The 22,488-nt window shown below is 40.5% G+C and overlaps 1 long non-coding RNA gene across 1 annotated transcript in view; it reads left to right on the forward strand.

Annotated features, from left to right (window-relative positions):
* LOC105002413 overlaps positions 1-18,801 on the forward strand; it is a 28,278-nt gene extending 9,477 nt beyond the window's left edge. Inside the window, exon 3 of the long non-coding RNA XR_826958.1 lies at positions 18,758-18,801. This is a non-coding gene — a long non-coding RNA (uncharacterized LOC105002413). The remainder of the gene's footprint in view (positions 1-18,757) is intronic.
* The last annotated feature ends 3,687 nt before the right edge of the window (positions 18,802-22,488 follow it).

The following is a 22,488-nucleotide window of genomic DNA, read 5'->3' on the forward strand; positions in this document are numbered from 1 at the left end:
GCCAACTTTTTCACTCTCTTCTTTCACTTTCATCAAGAGGCTCTTTAGTTCTTCTTCACTTTCTGCCATAAGGGTGGTGCCATCTGCATATCTGAGTTTGTTGATATTTCTCCCAGCAATCTTGATTCCAGCTTGTGCCTCACCCAGCCCAGCATTTCTTATGATGTGCTCTGCATATGAGTTAAATAAGCAGGATGACAATATACAGTCTTGACGTAACTCCTTTCCCTATTTGGAACCAATCTGTTGTTCCATGTCCAGTTCTAATTGTTGCTTCCTGACCTGCATACAGATTTCTCAGGAGGCAGTTTAGGTGGTCTGGTATTCCCATCTCTTGAAGAGTTTTCCACAGTTTATTGTGATCTACACAGTCAAAGGCTTTGGCATAGTCAATAATGTGGAAGTACATGTTTTTCTGGAACTCTTTTGCTTTTTTGATGATCCAACAGATGTTGGCAATTTGATCTCTGGTTCCTCTGGCTTTTTAAAATCCAGCTTGAACATCTGGAAGTTCACAGTTCACGCATTGCTGAAGCCTGGCTTGGAGAATTTTGAGCATTACTTTACTAGCATGTGAGATGAGTGCAATTGTGTGGTAGTTTGAACATTCTTTGGCATTGCCTTTCTTTAGGATTGAAATGAAAACTGACCTTTTCCAGTCCTGTGGCCACTGTTGACTTTTCCAAATTTGCTGGCATATTGAATGCAACACTTTCACAGCATCATCTTTTAGGACTTGAAATAGCTCAACTGGAATTCCATCACCTCCACTAACTTTGTCGGTAGTGATGCTTCCTAAAGCCCATTTGACTTCGTATTACAGGATTTCTGGCTCTAGGTGAGTGATCACACCATCATGGTTATCTGGGTCATGAAGATTTTTTTTGTATAGTTCTTCTTTGTATTCTTGCCACCTCTACTTAATACCTTCTGCTTCTGTTAGGTCCATACCATTTCTGTCCTTTGTTGTGCTCATCTTTGCATGAAATATTCCCTTGGTGTCTCTAATTTTCTTGAAGAGACCTAGTTATTGCCATTCTATTGTTTTCCTCTATTTCTTTGCATTGATCACTGAGGAAGACTTTCTTATCCCTCCTTGCTATTCTTTGGAACTCTGCATTCAAATGGGTATATCTTTCCTTTTCTCCTTTGCCTTTCGTGTTTTCTTTTCTCAGCTATTTGGAAGGCCTCCTTGGACAACCATTTTGCCTTTTTGCATTTCTTTTTCTTGGAGATGATCTTGATCACTGCCTCCTGTACAATGTCACGAACCTCCATCCATAGTTCTTCAGGCACTCTGTCTATCAGATCTAATCCCTTGATTCTACTTGTCACTTCCGCTGTATAATCATAAGGGATTTAATTTAGGTCATACCTGAGTGGTCTAGAGGTTTCCACTTTCTTCAATTTAAGTCTGAATTTGGCAATAAGGAGTTCATGATCTGAGCCAATGTCAGCTCCTGGTCTTGTTTTTGCTGACTGTATAGAGCTTCTCCATTGTTGGCTGCAAAGAATATAATCAATCTGATTTTGGTATTGACCATCTGGTGATGTCCATGTGTAGAGTCTTCTCTTGTGTTGTTGGAAGAGGGTGTTCCCTATGACCAGTGCATTTTCTTGGCAAAAATCTGTTAACCTTTGACCTGCTTTGTTTGTACTCCAAGGCCAAATTTGCCTGTTACTCCAGGTATCTCTTGACTTCCTACTTTTGCATTCCAGTCCTCTGTAATGAAAAGGACATCCTTTTTGGGTGTTAGTTCTAGAAGGTCTTGTAGGTCTTCTTAGAACTGTTCAGCTTCTTCAGCCTTACTGGTTGGGGCATAGACTGGATTACTGTGATATTGAATGGTTTGCCTTGGAAACAAACAGAAATCATTCTGTCATTTTTGAGAATGCACCCAAATCTCAAGGTGAGTGATCTTTAAGACTCTTTTGTTGACCATGAGGGCTACTCCATTTCTTCTCAGGATTCTTGCCCACAGTAATAGATGTAATGATCATCTGAGTTAAATTCATCCAGTCCAGTTTGCTGATTCCTAAAATGTCTATGTTCACTCCTGTCATCTCCTATTTGACCATTTCTAATTTGCCTTGATTCATGGACCTAACATTCCAGGTTCCTATGTAATATTGCTCTTTATGCATCCGACTTTACTTCTGTCACCAGTCACATCCACACAGGGTGGTGTTTTTGCTTTGGCTTTGTCTCTTCATTCTTTCTGGAGCTATTTCTCCACTGATCTCCAGTAGCATATTGGGCACCTACTGACCTGGGGAGTTCATCTTTCAGTGTCCTATCATTTTGCCTTTTCATACTGTGTATGGGGTTCTCAAGGCAAGAATACTGAAGTAGTCTGCCATCCCTTCTCCAGTGGACCCCATTTTTTCAGAACTCTCCACCATGACCAGTCTGTCTTTGATGGCCCGACATGGTATGGCTCATAGTTTCATTGAGTTAGACAAGGCTGTGGTCAATGTGATCAGATTGGTTGTTTTCTGTGATTGTGGTTTTCATTCTGTCTGTCCTCTGATGGAGAACATAAGAGGCTTTTGGAAGCTTCCTGATAACAGAGACTGACTGAGGGGGAAACTGAGTTTTTTTCTGATGGGTGGGGCCATGCTCAGTAAATCTTTAATCTAATTTTCTGTGATGGGTGGGGCTCCATTCACTCCCTGTTGTTTGACTTGAGGCCAAACTATGATGGAGGTAATGAAGATAATGTTGACCTCCTTCAAAAGGTCCCATGCAGGCACTGCTGCACTCAGTTTCCCCAACCCTGCAGCAGGCCACCACTGACCCACGCCTCCGCTGGAGACTCCTGAACACTCATGGGCGAGTCTGGGTCAGTCTCTTGTAGGGTCACTGCTCCTTTCTCCTGGGTCCTGGTGTGCACAAGGTTTTGTTTGTGTGCTCCCAGAGTCTGTTTCCCCAGTCCTGTGTAAGTTCTGGCAGTTCCATGGTGGGGTTAATGGCTACTTCCTCCAAAAGGGTTTATGCCATACCCAGGTCTATTGCACCAAGAGCCCCTGCCCCTGCAGCAGTCCACTGCTGACCTGTACCTCTGCAGGAGACTCTCAAACACCGTTCTGGCTCAGTCTCTGTGGGGTCTCTGGGTCCTGGTGTGCACAAGCTTCGTTTGAGCCCTCCAAGCATCTCTGGCGGGTATGGAGTTTCATTCTAAACACTATTTCTCCCCTCCTACTGTCTTGCTGGGGCTTCTCCTTTGCCCTTGGACATGGGGTATCTTATCTTGGTGGGATCCAACATTCTCCTGTCAAAGGTTGTTCAGCAGCGAGTTATAATTTTGGAGTTCTCGCTTGAGAAGATGAGAGCACATCCTTCTACTCTGCCATCTTGAAATTCCCCTGGGAAGCCCGATTAAGACCTTACTATTTGACAAATGCAAATATTAAATGAGAATGAGAAGCTTGTTCCATAGAAAGGCTTCCTCACCATCCTCCAGTACATGTGGTAGGACATCTACTGGAGATTGTTAGCTTTGTTTATGCAAACGACTGATTTTTTTGAAAGTTGTTATTTTTTTTTTTTTATGTAAATGGACCCTTCTATTGCAAAAATGTGAAACAAGTACCTCACTCTTATTCTTGGAGAAGGCAGTGAGGTTTCCGTCTGCAAACAGACACCACAGTTTGTAAGATGCAAAATGTTCTGCTTTATAATGGGGATTATGGGCATTTTTAACTAGACTATGCTCCAGAGCACTTTTTCTGGCCATAAAATGTTTGTAACCTGGACTATCCTCCATTTACTGTAGTCTGAAACTGGAGAGCCTAGATTTTGTGAAATATACTTTGAAGTCTTTTGCTGATTCTTTTAGCTGGACAGTGTAGCTGAGGCCATCCTCCATGTACAGGATGATTTTTCCCATCCTGAAATGGAAATGAACATACATCAGAATAGGAAAGGAGAGAGACTGCTTTGCTCCAAGGGGACTGTGGCTTAGCCATGGGTCTAAGTTTCACTGAGACCTGGACTATTTATTGGTGTATTTGAGCTGGTTCTGGCCATGCAGAAGCCTCCAGGGGCTAACCTGGGACACTGACGTTTATTCTGGGCCAGTTGTAAGCCCCAAGTTTGCTTATTGGTCCCTGCAATGTCAAGCACCCAACTTGAGATTTCTTTAGCACTTAGTTGAGTTTTTATTAGACATCCTGGTTTTTCCCATTTTTAACAAGTGGCACAGCCATATAAAATCATCCAAATGTTCAAGCTGGCAACTTCCCTACTCCTTCCCACTCCTACAACAAATCCGTCAACAGTACTATCAATTCTGCTTCCAAAATGGCCAGATCTCAAACTTGTGCTGTTTCCCTTTCTTCTGTGCCCTTTCGGGTCACAGAGGAGCAACCCCACTCTCCTGCTGCTTCTCTTGAGTTTTATTCTCCGTTCTTTACAGAGCAACCCAGGGAACATGTTTTAAAATATAAGTGAAGCCAGCCCATTCCCTTATAAACTTTGTTTCCTTGGTGTTTTCAGGATAAAAACCCAAAGGTTCAGCATATTTGGCAAGGCCATGTTTGGACTTGGATGCACTTTCAAGAGGTTAACGTGAACTTTGGCCTCTGAGAAGTCAGCTGGGGCCCAACTACAGGGCAGTGCCAAGTGACTGTTCAAAGTATGGGCTGCCAGGTCGGTGGCAAGAGTCTATGACAGGCTCCTGGGATTAGTGCTTCTTGGGATTCCTTCTGGAAAGCAACCCAGTAAAAGAAAATGGACTTCCCATTTCCTGTGGGTGGAAGGTATGACAGCTCAGTAAAGAAAATGTGCCTAATGGAGCAGGTTAGTGAGGTCTGGGGACACATCAGTGACACACCCAACCTGGGGAAGGAAACAGCTTCCCTGTAAATCAAAGCCACTCCTATTCTCTTAGTCTCAAATATAAGAACCCAAAATTGTACAACTAAAAGCAAATAAGGGTTTCTGTTTATCAAGTACCTGCTAAGGGGCTGTCTTTATGCTGGGCACTTAATGTATTTGATTACAGCAACCTTATTATTATCTCCATTTTTGGTATCTGGAAACCCAGGATCAAACGGTTACTAAGAGTTATTATAGATGATTAGTAAGGCATGAACTTTAAAAAATTACCAAATTAGCTTTCTTCATGAAGGGAAGGGATTGATCTCATGTTTAAATTATCACCAACTAATGTATCATGTAAGACTGACTGGGTGTTTTTCTTCTTCCTCTAGAAGGAGAGAGCCCCTTGAGGGCAGGGACCCTGTTTAATTCACGCTGCATTCCTAGCACATCCAACAGTGAATGATCCCAGCAGTCCTTAAATAGGGATTTGTCAATGGACTGAAGAAATGATTGAATGAATGAATTTTTACAGCTTCTCTAATTACCCAGTGCTTTTCATTCTGAGCTTTACAAATATAGGAAAAATTTGTGTGAACATCTATGTGTCCAGTGATGTGGTATTGGATATTTTTTTCTTATACTCTCCACTCAAGAGCTGCTATTAAAGTACAGCTATGCCTGTTCAACCAAAGGTTTCCATTAGCAACGAGAATTAATTAAATTATGAGTCATCAGCAGATGACATACTGAGGCAGATTATCCCCCCTCCCACAATTATTGTTTTTTTGTTTTTCTAATTATAACAGTAATATAATAAAGAATACAAGCTAGATTTATTAATTTTAAAAAACAAGGTATGAATTGTTATGAAAAGCTTTCCAAGATAATTTTTAGTGAGAAAAAAGATACAGAATAATTTTCATGGTATGTTTTTATCCCAGAAGATAATAAGAATAGTTACTGGAAGATCACTGTGTGCCAGGGACTATATTATACCCTCCATATGAATTATCTTATTTAATTCATTTAACAACATCATATTGGTGGTAGTATACTTCTACTTTAAATAGTGCTATTATACCCATATAAACATTTTTTTTTTTTAAATAACCCCAAACTTAGAGAAAGGTTGCAAGATACAAAGTATCACAAACTCATACAGGTAGGTACATTTTGTATATACTTCTATATCTACATGTTTTAAAAACCCATGAGGTCATACTAATATCTATAATTCAATTCTTATATCAAGTTTTAGTTTTCTCTCTTTTTATATGTTTATTTCTCTTTTCTTTTTTTTTTTTTTACTTTACAATATTGTATTGGTTTTGCCATACATCAACATGAATCCGCCACAGGTGTACACGTGTTCCCCATCCTGAACCCCCTATTTCTCTTTTCTAATAATGCGAATCCTGAATTCAGTTGTCCTCAGTATACTTATTAAATTGATCCCTTGCATATAACCCACCTCCTCTCACTTCTGCTGTCTCCCTCCCCGAAGAAGATGTCTTTCTCTTTCACCAGTCTCGCACACTTCACAGTGACCCCTCAGGTGCCCCTTTCCCTGCCTGTCATAGAGCAATCTCCCCCTCTCACCCAGGCTCCAGCAACCCCTACCAGCACAAAGCTCAGAGACGCTCCCTCTCTTGTGCCAGGCCCTCCCTGCTCCATGTAACACTCCATGCCCCTACACCTCCTCGATACAACAAGAACAGCTCCTTTGCCCATTCAGGGGTCGCTGTAAGAAAGTGGCTCCTGGGGGTCCAAAGTTGTGAAACTGGGTCAAGCAGAATATGTGTTAGCATCTTGGTAGCCCATTCTTGAAAAGACCAGAAACATGGATGGCCATTTAGCCAGTCATTTGCATGAGGATGAAATATGAAAGGTGAAAAAAGAAGAAAAAAAAAAAAGGAAAGATAATTGTATCAGGGAAAATATTTCATGAGCTGAAACCCAAGCAGCAAAGTCACCACTGATGTCACAACAGTGTTGCAGCTAATAATGGGCTGCTTTTTAACTGTCGGGAAATGCAAACAGCACATTAAAACGGTTCTATTTATTCCACCCTTACAATAGCAGCACCGCAACAGAGTGCTGATCTCTGAAAGACAAAGGCTGAGAAAATAAACATGCACTTAAGCCATGGGGCACTTAGGTTATGAGATTCCTTTTTAAATATTAGGTAATATATCCAAAATATTCAAACCACCCCAGGGACTGTCTCTTGAGGTACCAGTCTGAGATCACCCACCAATCTCAAATGGCTCAGCAAAACTCTTGGTGGATGCAAGCCTGCCAGACAGCCAGGCTTCCTCTTTTCCTTACTTGCCTTGACTGAGTTGCTTCCGAGGTGTTTCAGAGAGCAACATGCGGGATTCAAAATAAAGCACAGACACCTGGGCCAGGCCTGCATTCTCCTCTAACTGTGTTAATGGACAGCTGCTTGGCCTCTGTTTCATTGGCCACAGCCGAAGCCGGGCTGGGTCCTGCTCTTCCTCTGTAACTGTGGGATTGCCTGTGGTTCCTGAGTGGAAAGTTTGTCTTTCCAGGGTACTACTGCCTTTCCATTTTGTCATTACTTCACTCATTCCCTTGACTTTACTTTTATCTGTGTATTTTCCAACAACCTGTTTTCACCTCATCTCCCTCTCCTTCATTAGTATTTCTGTGTTTTACTACCCACGCCTATGTCCCTGGCTTCCTCTCTAAGGACTTTGGGGAATGAGGTGAATTTTGTGTCTGTGGAAGATGCTGAGAGGCAGATCTCTAAAGCTAACCCAGTCTTTCCCTTCCACTTGAGTCCACATAAAGTGACAGCTCTCCTTTCTCGACAGCAAATTCTTTCCAGTCCACCTGTAAAGCTGCCCCATTGAAGAAATGGCTTGATTGAGGATGCACACAAGGTTCACAACAAATGAACAAAACTTCCTGTTATGAGACTGCAAATTTCCAGGCACTTGCAACTGAGCTTTCCTCGTCATAAATACAGACTATATCTGGCAGTCTTTTATCCCATTCCAGATTATAGGTTTTCAGAGGTCCCTACCTTAGGACCAGGAAAATCCTAAAGAGACGTAAGTTCTGTGATCGTGACCAGGAATAGATTATTCTGAGAATAGAGACAAAATCATGAGTCCAAAGGGACTGGAAAATCAATCAGCAGAGTAAAATGGGTGGGTTACATACACTCAGAGAAAACCATCCAAACTAAGACCTGGGCATGTTATGTTTACCAATTTTTCCTCTAAGCTGCTCTTTTCCCTGTGCCCCAGGCAGCAGGCTGGCCTTGGACTGGAATGACAGATTCCTGTGCCCTTTGGCATCTTGTTTGTTTCACCTAGTGGGGAACACAGGAAATCAGGAAGCTGTAGAGGTCAGGGTGTTTATTCACTGGCTCCCTCTCCACGGGATCACTACAGACTGGCTGACTATCCCTGCTCCTGTCAGATGTCTCCTTTCTTCATTTCTAGTCACCATTCTGTCGTTTGTCCTTTCTACTAGCCCAGAGTACCTCACTACCCTCATGATTTCCTTATAACCTGCCAACACCTTTGTTAATAATCCCTTTATTAAACTCTCTTCAAATTACTCAACTCTAGTGGACCATCTGTTTCCTGCTACTAATTTGATGTTTATACAAGGTCTGCTTAGACAAGGCAGAAGCAGGTGTTCTGGGAAATTGCAATGGGAGATGATCAGGAACCCAGTTACCTGGAAATGAAGGCCTATAGGTAGGAATTTAAGTCACTCTTGACACAGAGGGACAAAGGAGAAACTTCATTACTAGAGATTAGTGATGAAAAGAAGTGAATAAACCTACTGACACCTGGAGGTGCCAACCTCAGTTCATTGATGACAACTTAAGAATTGTGATTTATCATAGGCCAGGCACTGTGCTAAGCTCTCAATACACTGTCACACTTTTTTTTATGAGCTTTACAGATGAGGAAATTGGATGCACTGCTCATTGCTGTTTTGTTTATGCAACATCCCTCCGTTCACATCTTCTAGCAAGAAAACTTTTTTACAAGTTACACATCCTACATGTTAGGTAGGGCTAACTGGGGCCTTAGAACAATACATCTCGCATGTGTAATATTTGCTTCAGTGAACATGTAGCCCAAACAGACCAGTTAAGTTTTCCTTGAGTTTTGATATATGAACTTAGAAAAAAAGCTAGAAATTTATTGATGTTAGCTGCCACTGCTTAGGGTCACCTTTCCTTCTGCCTGGAGGAAGCTATCTCTAGTAAGAAATCATACCATATCATGAAAAGAGAACCATATCATGCAGAGAGAAGAGACAGATGGACCAAGAGCAAGCCCAGGAGAGATGACCTAATTTGCTCCTGCATCCTCTGTCTTCAAGTAGCTTCTATCTCTAGATTCTTCTTATGAGCCAACAATTACTTTTCTACTTGATGTAAGTGGTATTTCTGTTATATATTATCAAAAATATTCTGTAAATATATTGAAGCTTACTTAGGTATTCTTCAACTGAGCAGCGATCAAGATTTGTGTGCAAGGAAGCCCCCAAGGTTGGGGAAAGACACTCAAATGGAGCAGGTGGGACTATCCTCAGGTCCCACATAGATCCAGAAATAGTTGGTGGTACCACAACCAGAATGAAAAAACTTCTGATGCATGGGACACCACACAGAATACTCAGAAATCTATTACATGATTAGTAGTGGGGGAAACATCAGTCCTGAACTTTGTTAGCTCTGCATAACAAACCCAAAATGTAAGCCTTTAAAAGATCAGACTGTTTCCAAGTAAATTAACTATATCCTAGAACAAAAGCTCAAGAATACATATAGAAATACAAGAACATGCAGCATCTGAAAATGTAAAGGTTGCACTTGCTGACATCCAATCAAACATTACCAGGCATGCAAAGAAGTAGAAAAATATAACCCATATATGAAGAAAAATCAATTAAAATTGATCCAGAATTACACAGATAATAGAACTAAGTAGTCAAGGGCATGATAACCACATGTTCAAGAAAGTAGAGGAAACCATAAGTGTGTTAGGGAAAAAAATAGATGATAGTATGAAAAAGGCCCAAATCAAACATCTAGAGTTGACAAGTACAATGTCTAAAATGAAAAATATATGGAATGGAATTAAGTGCTGATCAGACACTGCAGAGTAAAGCACTAGTGAATTCAAAGACATGTCAATAGAAACTGTTCAAAATGAAACCCAGAAAGAAAAATGACTAAAAAAGAAATCAGCAGAGCATCACTAAGCTGTGGACCAGCCCAGGCAGCCTCCTGCATGCAAATGTAGTCCCCAAAGGAAAGGAGAGAGAATATGGAAAAAATTATTTGAAGAAAAAAATATTTGAAGAAATAATGTCTGAAATTTGTCCAAATTTGTTGAAAAATGTAAACATCCAGACCTAAGACTCATTAAATCCTAATTGAAAGAAACATGAAGAACCCATACCACAGCATCTTATCATCAAATCAGGGAGCTCAGTGGCAGCATCCCTGATGGTCATACCTAGCCTCCCAATGAGGGCAACCACAGATTGTTTTAAAAATGCAAATATTCTGTTCATTAATGTATTTTTCAATGGCTGGATTAAAAGAATGAATTTTGGGCCACCTTGTGGAACAGAGGTGTGGAGATCAATATGTAAATTGCACATGATAAATTTAGTCTAACATTCTTATCTCCCTAAGCCTGTGGATTCCCTCCTCCATATCATGCTGAGGAAGCTCTGGCCTGTCATCTCATTAAATGTAAGCCACCACCAAGTCCAAGTTTTAGTCAGTCAACCAAGGAAGAGAGAGTCACCTTCAGCCGCACAAGGTAACTCATTAAATCTAAAATCTCTAGGAATTATACCCATATCAATGAGTTCAACCCAATCTACTGTTATATGTTGTTTGAACAAATGCATTTTAAATGCACCACTGCAGATATTCCCCAGGTTTCCATTGATGAATATTATTAGCAAAGCCTTGGAAGTCTTTGAGGGGTGTAAGTTATTTTCTCTTAGATCATAATGGGTATCCATTCCCTGGAAAATACTGGATTTGACCTAATCCACAGGTTTAGTGCTAAAACGGGAGGCTTTTGGTAAGTCTTACAGAGAATGGACATTCCCTTTCAAGGCATTTTTCCCAGAGAAAGTTATCACAGGGTTTTCCCAGCAAAAGAAATATAACAATGGACTAAATGCTCATGGAAATACCTGGTCTACCACTGAACCATTTCTTGGAAAAGGTTAAGCTGTTGAAAGTTAGAATAGCTTACTTACAAAAGACTCAGTTATGGTGGTGATTGAGAGATAACATCCTGAAAAGGTTGAGTTCTGTATATACTTTGACTCAAAGACCATGACATGATGGCATCTCCCCCGTAGACAATATGCATAGAATTGAAAATTAAGGAGCAGAAGTAAACAATCAGGGATAATCTGTCCTGAAAAGGGAAGTTGAAAATGTATCTCTAGAGAAATCAGAATTTGCTAATACTTTGAAAATAGCTAATAGCCTTCACTCCAACACTACTAAGAAACAGTGTTCTAAAAAGTATTGAGTTCAAATTTTAACTACCTAAAAATGTGGGTGATCTTTGTACATCTTCAATGTTATATACTGTAAAATGATTACCTTGTCATAAAATAAATGAGCAAAGATTCCCCAAATGAGCAGTAGAATACCTGGAAGCAAAACAAAAGATAGAGCCAGAAACAAAATATTATGTGGTGTCCTGAATATGCTTTGCATGCTAAGTCGCTTCAGTTGTGTCCAAGTCTTTGCGACCCTATGGACTGTAGCCAGCTAGGCTCTTCTGTCCATGGGATTCTCCAGGCAAGAATACTAGAGTAGGGTGCCATGCTCTTCTCCAGGAGATCTTCCAAACTCAAGAATCAAACCAGCATCTCCTGCATTGCAGGCAGAGTCTTTATCGCTGAGTCACCAGAATATGTTTTATTGATTCCAAAATCAGTTTCATAGTTCATCATCCCCTTTGATCTAATAATCAGTGAAGCAGTCCTGCTGATGTTCAGTTCAGTCGCTCAGTTGTGTCTGACTCCTTGTGACCCAATAGACTGCAGCAAGCCAGGCCTCACTGTCCATCACCAACTCCCTGAGTTTACCCAAATTCATGTCCATCGAGTCCGTGATGCCATCCAACTATCTCATCCTCTGTCATCCCCATTCTCCTCCCACCTTCAATCTTTCCCAGCATCAGGGTCTTTTCCAGTGATTAAGTTATTCGCATCAGATGGCCAAAGTATTGGAGTTTCAGCTTCAACATCAGTCCTTCCAATGAACACTCAGGACTGATCTCCTTTAGGGTGGACTGATTGGATCTCCTCGCAGTCCAAGGGACTCTCAAAAGTCTTCTCCAACACCACAGTTCAAAAGCATCAGTTCTTCAGCACTCAGCTTTCTTTATAGTCCAACTCTTACATCCATACATGACCACTGGAAAAACCATAGCCTTGACTAGACGGACCTTTGTTGGCAAAGTAATGTCTATGCTTTTTAATATGCTGTCTGGGTTGGTTATAACTTTCCTTCCAAGGAGTAAGCTTCTTTTAATTTCATGGCTACAGTCACCATCTGCAGTGATTTTGGAGCCCAGAAAAATAAAATCTGACACTGTTTCCACTGTTTCCCCATCTATTTGCCATGAAGTGATGGGACCAGATGCCATGATCTTCATTTTTGAATGCTGAGTTTTAAGACAACTTTTTCACTCTCCTCTTGCACTTCCATCAAGAAGCTCTTTAGTTCTTCTTCGCTTTCTGCCATAAGGGTGGTGTCATCTGCATATCTGAAGTTATTGATATTTCTCCCAGCAATCTTGATTCCAGCTTGTGATTCATCCAGCCCAGCGTTCCTCATGATGTACTCTGCATATAAGTTAAATAAGCAGGGTGACAATATACAGCCTTGACGTACTCCTTTTCCTATTTGGAACCAGTCTATTGTTTCATGTCCAATTCTATAGGCAGACAAATTACCTTTAGCATTTAGGGCAGTATTCCAAAGCAATGTTATGAGAAAACAACAGGGAAGGATGTCTGCTTGTAGCCTTTCCTTCAGCCTGCAGTACTCTCCTGCAGTGGTGTGAGGACACGCTGCTGACATTAAAAGTTAAAGGACAAGTTGATATTATTGTTCTCTTGGTTCTTTAGTTGACTAAACATGTTTGCTGAGATGGAATCAATTAATGAAAAGAATTATGGTTACTTTATTAATATGACTGAATAAATGTCTCTTTTGTTGTTGTCACTAAGTCTTGTCCAACTCTTTGCAACCCCATGGACTGCAGCATGTCAGGCTTCGCTGTCCTTCACCATCTCCCTGAGTTTGCTCAAACTCATGTCCATTAAAACAGTGGTGCCATCCAACCTTCTCATCCTCTGTTGCCGCCTTCTTCTCCTGCCCTCAATCTTTCCCATCATCAGGATTTTTCCAGTGAGTTGGCTCTTAGCATCAGGTAGCCAAAATATTGGAGCTTCAGCTTCAGCATCAGTCCTTCTAATGAATATTCAGTGTTGATTTCCTTTAGAATTGACTGGTTTGATCTCCTTGCTGTCCAAGGGACTCTCAAGAGTCTTCTCAGAATACAGTTTATCACTCAAAGCATGTTATATTGCCTTAAAGTTACTTACTCAGTATCTGGCCAGAAAGGGTTTCATTATAATTCCCTATTAAACTTCTTACTAATATGGGCCTCGATCAATATGGCTTTCAGCAAAGCAAATCTAGGACTCGGAAAAGTTCTTTAAAATAATTGTTGTGTTGTTACGCTGTCAGTCATGTCCAACTCTTGTGATCCCATGGACTATAGCTGCCAGGCTCCTCTGTCCATGGAAGTTCCTAGGCAAGAAGACTGGAGTAGGTTGCCATTTCCTTCTCCAGGGAATCTATATTAATATGACCCAGGGATTGAACCAGCGCAGTATATTAATTAGAAAAAAAAAAAGGTTAAAAACTGTATGCCCATTACTTTCCATTTTGTAATAGTGTGTGTGCATATGCATGTTTGTTTATGTGTGTTTTTCTTTAATGATAAAAAAAGTTGTTTTTTAAAAAAAGATTCAGAGTAGTATTGTGAGTTCATGGTTAAAGAAAGTGATTAGAAACTAGTGAAGTGCTGCTTATGTAGCATATTCTTCTAAAATACCCTCCCCCATCTTCTATAATAGCTGCCTGCCTTTCAGTAGCCTATAGCCTCAAAAAATTTGCAAAATTGTGCCAATGTGTGTTCCATCATCCCTTAATTATTTGTGCCAACTGATGGGAGCTGAAATATGGAAAGCATCAAAAAGATAATCCTAAATTAATTTGTTCTTGGGCTTGGAATATAACCAGACACATGTGCTTAGACATGAATATATTTACCCCCCACTAAACCTCATACCATGCTCTCACCACTTCTTGGCTTGATTCCACTTACAGCACTGGGGAGGTACCAGCAACCAAAGAGAATCTGAAGAAGGATCATCTGGTGATGGAAATTTGGCTCTAAATTGTGAATATTTGTATGTATAATGTGAAAACATTCATATATAATTGTCTACATATTTATTCCACCTAGAGTGGAATAATTAATTCTCCATAGTTCTTTGATTAATGGAAAGTTTTATTTGTGTAGAATCCTCCAGACTTGTAAAACTGGTGACTGGGGTAATGGAAAGAAAAGATGTCTTGGCAGAACTGAAACACAGTGCAAAATAAAAATGTAGGACCTCTTGTTCTAAATTGTTAAGAATTTTAAGATGGTGACAGCAAAGCATTATACCAAGAACAGAGTCCAGTGTAAATGCACAGGTCACAAGCCCATGAAGCCAGTCCTGAGGCTTGGAGTCAGGTAAACTAGAGATCAAATTCTAGGTTTTTCATTTGCAAGCTGAGTATCTTAAGTTATTTAAACTTCTAAAACTTCAGTTTTCTCATCTGTAAAATCAGAATAATGATTATGTATCATTCTCAAGATTATTGTTGTGATTAAGAGAGAACATTATCTTAAGTGCATAGCTCAGTGCCTGGCTCCTGGACACTCTTTTAATCCTGCATAGTACAGTTAGAGTTAGGACATGTAAACTTGAGGATCTCTCTTCAACTTAAAATTATTTTTACTTACCCATTTTCTACCAAACAAAATGGAAATGTATATTATAGACAATGAAGACCTTTTTTGTTCGGGTTTCATCCACTTTTGTAGACTTGCCACCTACCGTTCTCACACATGTATCAAGGTCCAATATAAAATGTATATTTTCACTTTTCCTTGAAAGTGAAAGTTGCTCAGTCATGTCCAGTCTTTGTGATCCCATGGACTATACAGTCCGTGGAATTCTCCAGGCCAGAATACTGGAGTGGGTAGCCTTTCCCTTCTCCAGGGGATCTTCCCAACCCAGGGATCGAACCAAGGTCTCTCTCATTGCAGGCAGATTCTTTACTAGCTAAGCCACGAGGGAAGCCCAAGAATACTGAAGTGTGTAGCCTGTCCCTTCTCCAGCAACTCATCCCAATCCAGGGATTGAACCAGGGTGTCCTGCATTGTGGATTCTTTACCAACTGAGCTATCAGAGAAGCCCACTTGTCCTTAAGGGTCAGTAACTATAACAGACATAGGTGACGTAGGTTAACAAGACAACAAGCCCAAAATGGAGTCATTTATGCACCAGGTCACCAAACGAAGGGGTAATTGCAGTTTCAGCTCTATCAGAAATATTAATCTCAAACCAGTCAGTTAGGACTCTCCTGATCATCACTAGTTTGGTAATCTGCCTGAAAGACTCATGTCATCCCCTAAAGGAAAATACCCTTGCAATAACCAGCCCACTTTTTTGCTTAGTAAAAAATGACCCTTTCTCTTCTGCCTATGAAAGTCTTTCATTTGGTACAGCTGCTCAGAGCTCCTTTCAGTCTGTGAGATTGGATGATGCCTGATTCAAGTTTATTTTTATTCAAATAAACTCTTAAAATGTTCAATATATTTCAATGTATCTTCTATCATATATAATATATGTTCCTTTTGTGCCAAGTGGTGTGCTAAACATTCTGTTGGAAGGAACACTCATAGTCTTTATGTTTTCCACTATTGTCTCCCAGAGAGGGCACTCCATGAGCTGTAACCCTCCTGGATTCAACCACCTCTCACTTAGCTTCCCTGGGAGGAGAGTAATACATCTCATTGGTGAGCTCGGAAGAAACTGGCTATTTATAATTCAGCCTCTGCCTCTCTCTGTAGCAAATCTCCCCACAGGGAGCATGTGCTCCCAATTGATCTCAGGCAAGCTGTAAAAGACCTTTGCCCAGTGGGAGACCTATTGTCTAGGACTGTGACCAGGTGGTAAATCTATTTCTGGTGTTCCAGGTCAGGAAGCCTATGCTCTCCAATGTCAGTGTTATTGATGATCATGTCTCCTGTCTGCCTTACTCTTTTGCTATTTTTTTTTCATTTCTAGTAAAGCTATTTACACATTGAAATTTGAATTTCATATAAATTTTATGTGTGAGAAAATATTCTTCTTTTCCCTTTTGTTTTTTTTCCCCCTACAACCATTGGAATATGTAAAAACCATTCCTCGCTCACGGGCTGTATGAAAACAGGCAGGCAAGATTTGGCCACAGGCTGTAGTTGGCCTAACTCTGCCCTAGAAGTTCAGATTAATGGAGATGTTCAACACAGATATTAGCTGAGTGAATCATAACCGATGTACATATGTAAAGAACTTAGAAAATAGTACAGCCATCTGATAAAGCATAGGATTCAGCAGTTCTGCAGGAGAGACGTGTAAATGCAAGCTATTGGGCCATGGACCATTTTAGATATCATCTGAGTGAGTTAAGGTTACATCAGATCTTCTGGACATTCAATTGCCCCCTTCCATGTCTAAGTATATATTCATATGGCATTTCTGTGTATATATATGTATATATATTAGCTTATATATATAGGCTATATTTGGGCATCACCTCATCTGACCCACTTGCCTGGAAAATCCCATGGATGGAGGAGCCTGGTAGGCTGCAGTCCATAGGGTTGCTGAGGGTCGGACACGACTGAGCAACTTCACTTTCACTTTTCACTTTCATGCATTGGAGAAGGAAATGGCAACCCACTCCAGTGTTCGTGCCTGGAGAATCCCAGGGACGGGGGAGCCTGGTGGGCTGCCATCTATGGGGTCGCACAGAGTTGGACACGACTGGAGTGACTTAGCATAGCATAGCATCACCTGACCCAGGTCCTTGTCCTGAGTCTTGTTGTATAGTAGTCAATGTCCACTCTTAACATTCATCTCCCTCAAACCACCCATGTGAACTCATCCTGGTTCAAGTACTTTTTTTCAAATGAGGACTGCAGAATTACCATTATGAGTATTAGTTGTCCAGGTGCTTCTGAAAGTAAGCTATTGAGTTTCTTAATTGTTTCAGGACTTGGGTGGAGAGAATGAATATTCTTTTCAAAAGCTATGCAAATACCCCAATACAATCTACATCCATGAGCTCCTTTCAGCCTCATAACTATCATATGAGATAAGCATTTTTCTCAGCCAGTTTTTATAGATAAATGAAGCCTACCAATCACGAAAGTGGCATAGTTAAGATCTGAACTAGGTCTATCTAATGCCAAAGATTATGCTCTTAAAATTTCCCATTTTGCTTTTGCATGCAAATTTTATAATAAATGATAAGAACATTCAAATTTCTGGTTGAAAAAAAAAGCTAGCACAGTATTATATGCAGTATCCTTATATTCTATTTGGCAGAAAAGTAAGCCAAGCTAAACTTAAATTCAGCAAATGCTGAATTTTATTTTAGGAAGAGCAAGCTGCAACCATAATAACTGTATTTACAGCTAACAGCAATAACCATGTTACTCTATAGGTCCTACACCAAAAACTGAAACTGCATTTCATGATTTACAAGGTTTGAAATGTAAACAGTAAAAGGTATTTTTTTCCCTTTGAATATTTCTCATTAACAACCATAAAACTAGCAATTTTTTGAGGAATTATGTTGTGTATTCTTTCTCAAAACACATGTAAGATATTTCTTTGATGGTGAACCCATTCTGATTCCAACATCTGACTATTTTCAACATTCTGAGAACTCCTCCACACCCACCTATCTTTGAGAAGGTTTGATTCCCTACCCAGTTGGTGAGAAGAAAGGAATTTAGAACTTTAGAGGTAGCAGACTACCTGTTTATGACCACTTGAAGAAAGAGTACTGTCCACTCCAGTTCCTTCATGCAGGACATGAATGAGTCATCAGATCTGCACTAACGCTTCAGTTATTTATGCTGATGGCAGTTGTGCTAATAAGAGAAGTGACAAAAGGGTGTTGTGCCCAAGAAATCTGACAGATTTGATGTATCCACTTATATCCATAACTCAACCCCTCCTCTATATGATACTGGGTATTGTGTTCCATAAGAATTCCTGCCAAGACTTCACCCCAGTGCACCCCCTCTCTTGTGGTCATAAGAATGTCAACACTATGCAGTATCTTCCTCTTTGTCTATTTGGCTCCTTGCTTTATTCACCAAGATGTATTTTTTCTGTCATTTTTGTCTAATCCTATTGATTCAAATGCATTATATTCCTACCAAGAAAGCAATACTAACAAGATATGTAGTTTGGCACATACAAAATACTCCCAAGTAAATACACACTTTTTTGTGTATAGATCTTTCTGCATTTCCCATATGAATTGCCTGACTTGACATTTCTTTCTCTTTTTAATACAAAGCCTGCCACTCTTGATTATCTCTTTAATATTCTGTCCAAAATTGCAACTGAAAGGCAAAGGAAAAAAAGGTGAAGGAATGTAATTTGCACTTCTTGTAACTTTGGTTATTTATCAAATATACTTTTTTCTTTATAACCACCTTTTCAACATTTCAAGACATGCCTAATTGCCAGTGTTCACTTTTACAGACCCAGTGGGTAATGGAACTCTTGGAGAATCCTGGTTTGCAGAGGCAATCACTAAGGTTAGTTTGACACTGCTCTCTATTGAAGAAACTGTCTTTTGTTTGAGAAAGAAGGTTGAGTGATAGCAACCAAAACAGGTTCTAGAGAAAGCTGTAGACTCGAGCATGGATTTTAGTCTGCATGAGTGTAGCACCCTGTTTTCAAAAAGGTTTTACTTTTATTGCCTCACTGATGCTTATATACCCTGGTGACACAGGGAATATTTTGCACATTTTTAAAATTGATAACAAGGCACAGATAGGTAAATGACTGGCTCAGGAACACATAAAGTGTGATCAAGTAAGTTTCAAGTTGTAAACTTATAATTCAAACTCTCCTCAGTAATCTGATGGAGAAAGGAACTTCCAGTTTCTAAACTGCATCATGTAGAGAATTCAGGAGCATAGCACCAACCCAGAAGACTATCCAACATAAGTTTGAGAAGTCCAGACCAGAGTCTACTCCACCCAGTAGTCTTTGATTGCCTGCCTTCAATCTCCTGCCAACAGCAACCCTTACCTTAACTAGTTTAAGCAGGCAGCTCTAAATAGTTGTTGTTGGTTCCCGTGGTAACAGATACCTAGGTTTCAGCTTCAAATGACCCTTTTAATGAGGCAGTTTCACGAATATTCATGATAAATTACCAGATTACAAACTTAACTGTGGGAATTTTTGCTTTGGAAAATCAAATAAAAAGAAAGCAAAAAGAATGAGCAGCAAATGGACTAGAGAAAATGGGGCCAGATTTGGAGAGGCAAATGGATGAGAAGCCAGGCCTGACTACCAAAAGCCAGATCAAAATCAATTCAAACCAAAGCTTTAAATTATAATTGGTCCCTAAAGGGCTAGCCACCAGTCAGAGCCAAGATTCCTTGGGAGGAGGCATGGTAGAATAAGACGTGGAGAGGGCAGGAGTTGAGTATGCCCTGTAGAAGGCTGTGTATTTTAAAGAGCTTCAGTTTTCTATTTTATTCCTGACCATGATGACTAAATGTTGGCAACTGTCTTTCTCTTGTTTCTTCATTTATGCAACCAAGAGACACTGTGACCTGAAGAAGACACATTTAACTAGACTGTGCAGTTTGGCATATGTGAATTTCCTTAGCAACCTAGTTCAGTTCAGTTCAGTCGCTCAGTCATGTCTGACTCTTTGCAACCCCATGAACCGCAGCACGCCAGGCCTCCCTGTCCATCACCAACTCCCAGAGATCACTCAAACCCATGTCCATCGAGTCGGTGATGCCATCCAACCATCTCATCCTCTGTCATCCCCTTCTCCTCCTGCCCTCAATCTTTCCCAGCATCAGGGTCTTTTCCAATGAATCTGTTCTTCCCATCAGGTGGCCAAAGTATTGGAGTTTCAGCTTCAACATCAGTCCCTCCAATGAACACCCAGGACTGATCTCCTTTAAGATGGACTGGTTGGATCTCCTTGCAGTCCAAGGAACTCTCAAGAGTCTTCTCCAACACCACAGTTCAAAAGCATCAATTCTTCAGTGCTCAGCCTTCTTTATAGTCCAACTCTCACATCCATACATGACCACTGGAAAAACCATAGCCTTGACTAGACGGACCTTTGTTGGCAAAGTAATGTCTCTGCTTTTTAATATGCTGTCTAGGTTGGTCATAACTTTCCTTCCAAGGAGCAAGCATCTTTTAATTTTATGGCTGCAATCACCATCTTCAGTGATTTTCAAGCCCAGAAAAATAAAGTCAGCCACTGTGTCCACTGTTTCCCCATTTATTTGCCATGAAGTGATAGGACCAGATGCCATGATCTTAGTTTTCTGTATGTTGAGCTTTAAGCCAACTTTTTCACTCTCCTCTTTCACTTTTATCAAGAGGCTCTTTCGTTCCTCCTCACTTTCTGCCATAAGGGTGGTGTCATCTGCATATCTGAGGTTATTGATATTTCTCCCAGCAATCTTGATTCCAGCTTGTGCTTCATCCAGCCCAGCATTGCTCATGATGTACTCTGCATATAAGTTAAATAAGCAGGGTGACAATATACAGCCTTGACTTACTCCTTTTCCTATTTGGAATGAGTCTGTTGTTCCATATCCAGTTCTAACTGTTGCTTCCTGACCTGCATATAGGTTTCTCAAGAGGCAGGTCAGGTGATCTGCTATTCCCATCTCTTGAAGAATTTTCCACGGTTTATTGTGATCCACACAGTCAAAGGCTTTGGCATAGTCAATAAAGCAGAAATAGATGTTTTTCTGGAACTCTCTTGCTTTTTCCATGATCCATTGGATGTTGGCAATTTGATCTCTGGTTCCTCTGCCTTTCCTAAAATCAGCTTGAACGTCTGGAAGTTCATGGTTCATGTATTGCTGAAGCCTGGCTTGGAGAATTTGAGCATTACTTTACTAGAGTGTGAAATGAATGCAATTGTGCAGTAGTTTGAGCATTTTTTGGCATTGCCTTTCTTTGGGATTGGAATGAAAACTGACCTTTTACAGTCCTGTGGCCACTGCTGAGTTTTCCAAATTTGCTGGCATATTGAGTGCAGCACTTTCACAGCATCATCTTTCAGGATTTGAATAGCTCAACTGGAATTCCATCACCTCCACTAGCTTTGTTCATAGTGATGCTTCCTAAGGCCCACTTGACTTCACATTCCAGGATGTCTGGCTCTAGGTGAATGACCACACCATGGTGATTATCTGGGTCATGTGGATCTTTTTTGTACAGTTCTTCTGAGTATTCTTGCCTCCTCTTCTTAATTAGCAACATAGGTTATCCACAAATCCCAAAGACATGGCAGTCTTCATTAAAGTTCCAGGATTATGTGATTAAACCTCTTATCTCTTCTACCTACTAAAAATCTCACAAAGATAAAAGAAATTTGATACATTGCTACACTATCACATGGAAACATCATAATTACTTAAAGAAAGACATGTCAATAATCCTTTCATGTTTTACTATAAAAGAGTGCCTTGCCTATATATTAATAGGACCACTGAAGTGCATATTCGGTTGAAGGCAAAAGGATAGCCTAAAAGAGCTTTCACAGACATTTTAAAATTTCTGGCCAAGCTCCTTAGGTCCTCTAGGACCATCTTACTCTTGCTGCTCTCAGAAAGCACCAGAGAACAGATGTATTGCAGTTTGTGACAGGAGAACAGCCTGTGGATCCGCCTACTCCCTCCAGTCCATCTGGGAACTGAGTGAGACAGGGAGCGCACAGAAAGGGGGGCTCTCTTGGGAATCCCTTGGGGTACCATGGTTATGGGTGCTTTATTTTCGGTAGATGGCAGTGTGTCTATTGAGAGCAGCAAAAGGAAAGTCTAGATGGGAAATCTGATTGATTCTAGAGAAGGCATACTGCATTTGATAATGCATGGTTTATATTTTTATTGAGTGACATGATAACACAAATGCTATTTAGTATTCACGTTAGCACTCTCTTTGGAGCTCAAGGAACTTTATGATTTACTATTCTGGCTCAGACTCAAGGCTGTAGTGGAGCCCAGGGCCATTCTATGAGAGATATAGTTGGAATAAGAATAAATCACTCTGAACATTCACCTACTTTATCACCCAAACACATAAATCAGTATCTCTACTCTATCTATGGCTGGACTCCTACCCTAGGCACTGGATTCCCCCTTACCAAGGTAGAACACTCTGATGCCTTGGTTCCTGCCCAGCACACAGTAATCTCACAGCCCTAGAATCAAGGCAACCAG

The sequence above is a fragment of the Bison bison genome, unplaced genomic scaffold (genome assembly GCF_000754665.1).
Source record: "Bison bison bison isolate TAMUID 2011002044 unplaced genomic scaffold, Bison_UMD1.0 scf7180017864452, whole genome shotgun sequence".
Lineage (NCBI taxonomy): Eukaryota > Metazoa > Chordata > Mammalia > Artiodactyla > Bovidae > Bison > Bison bison.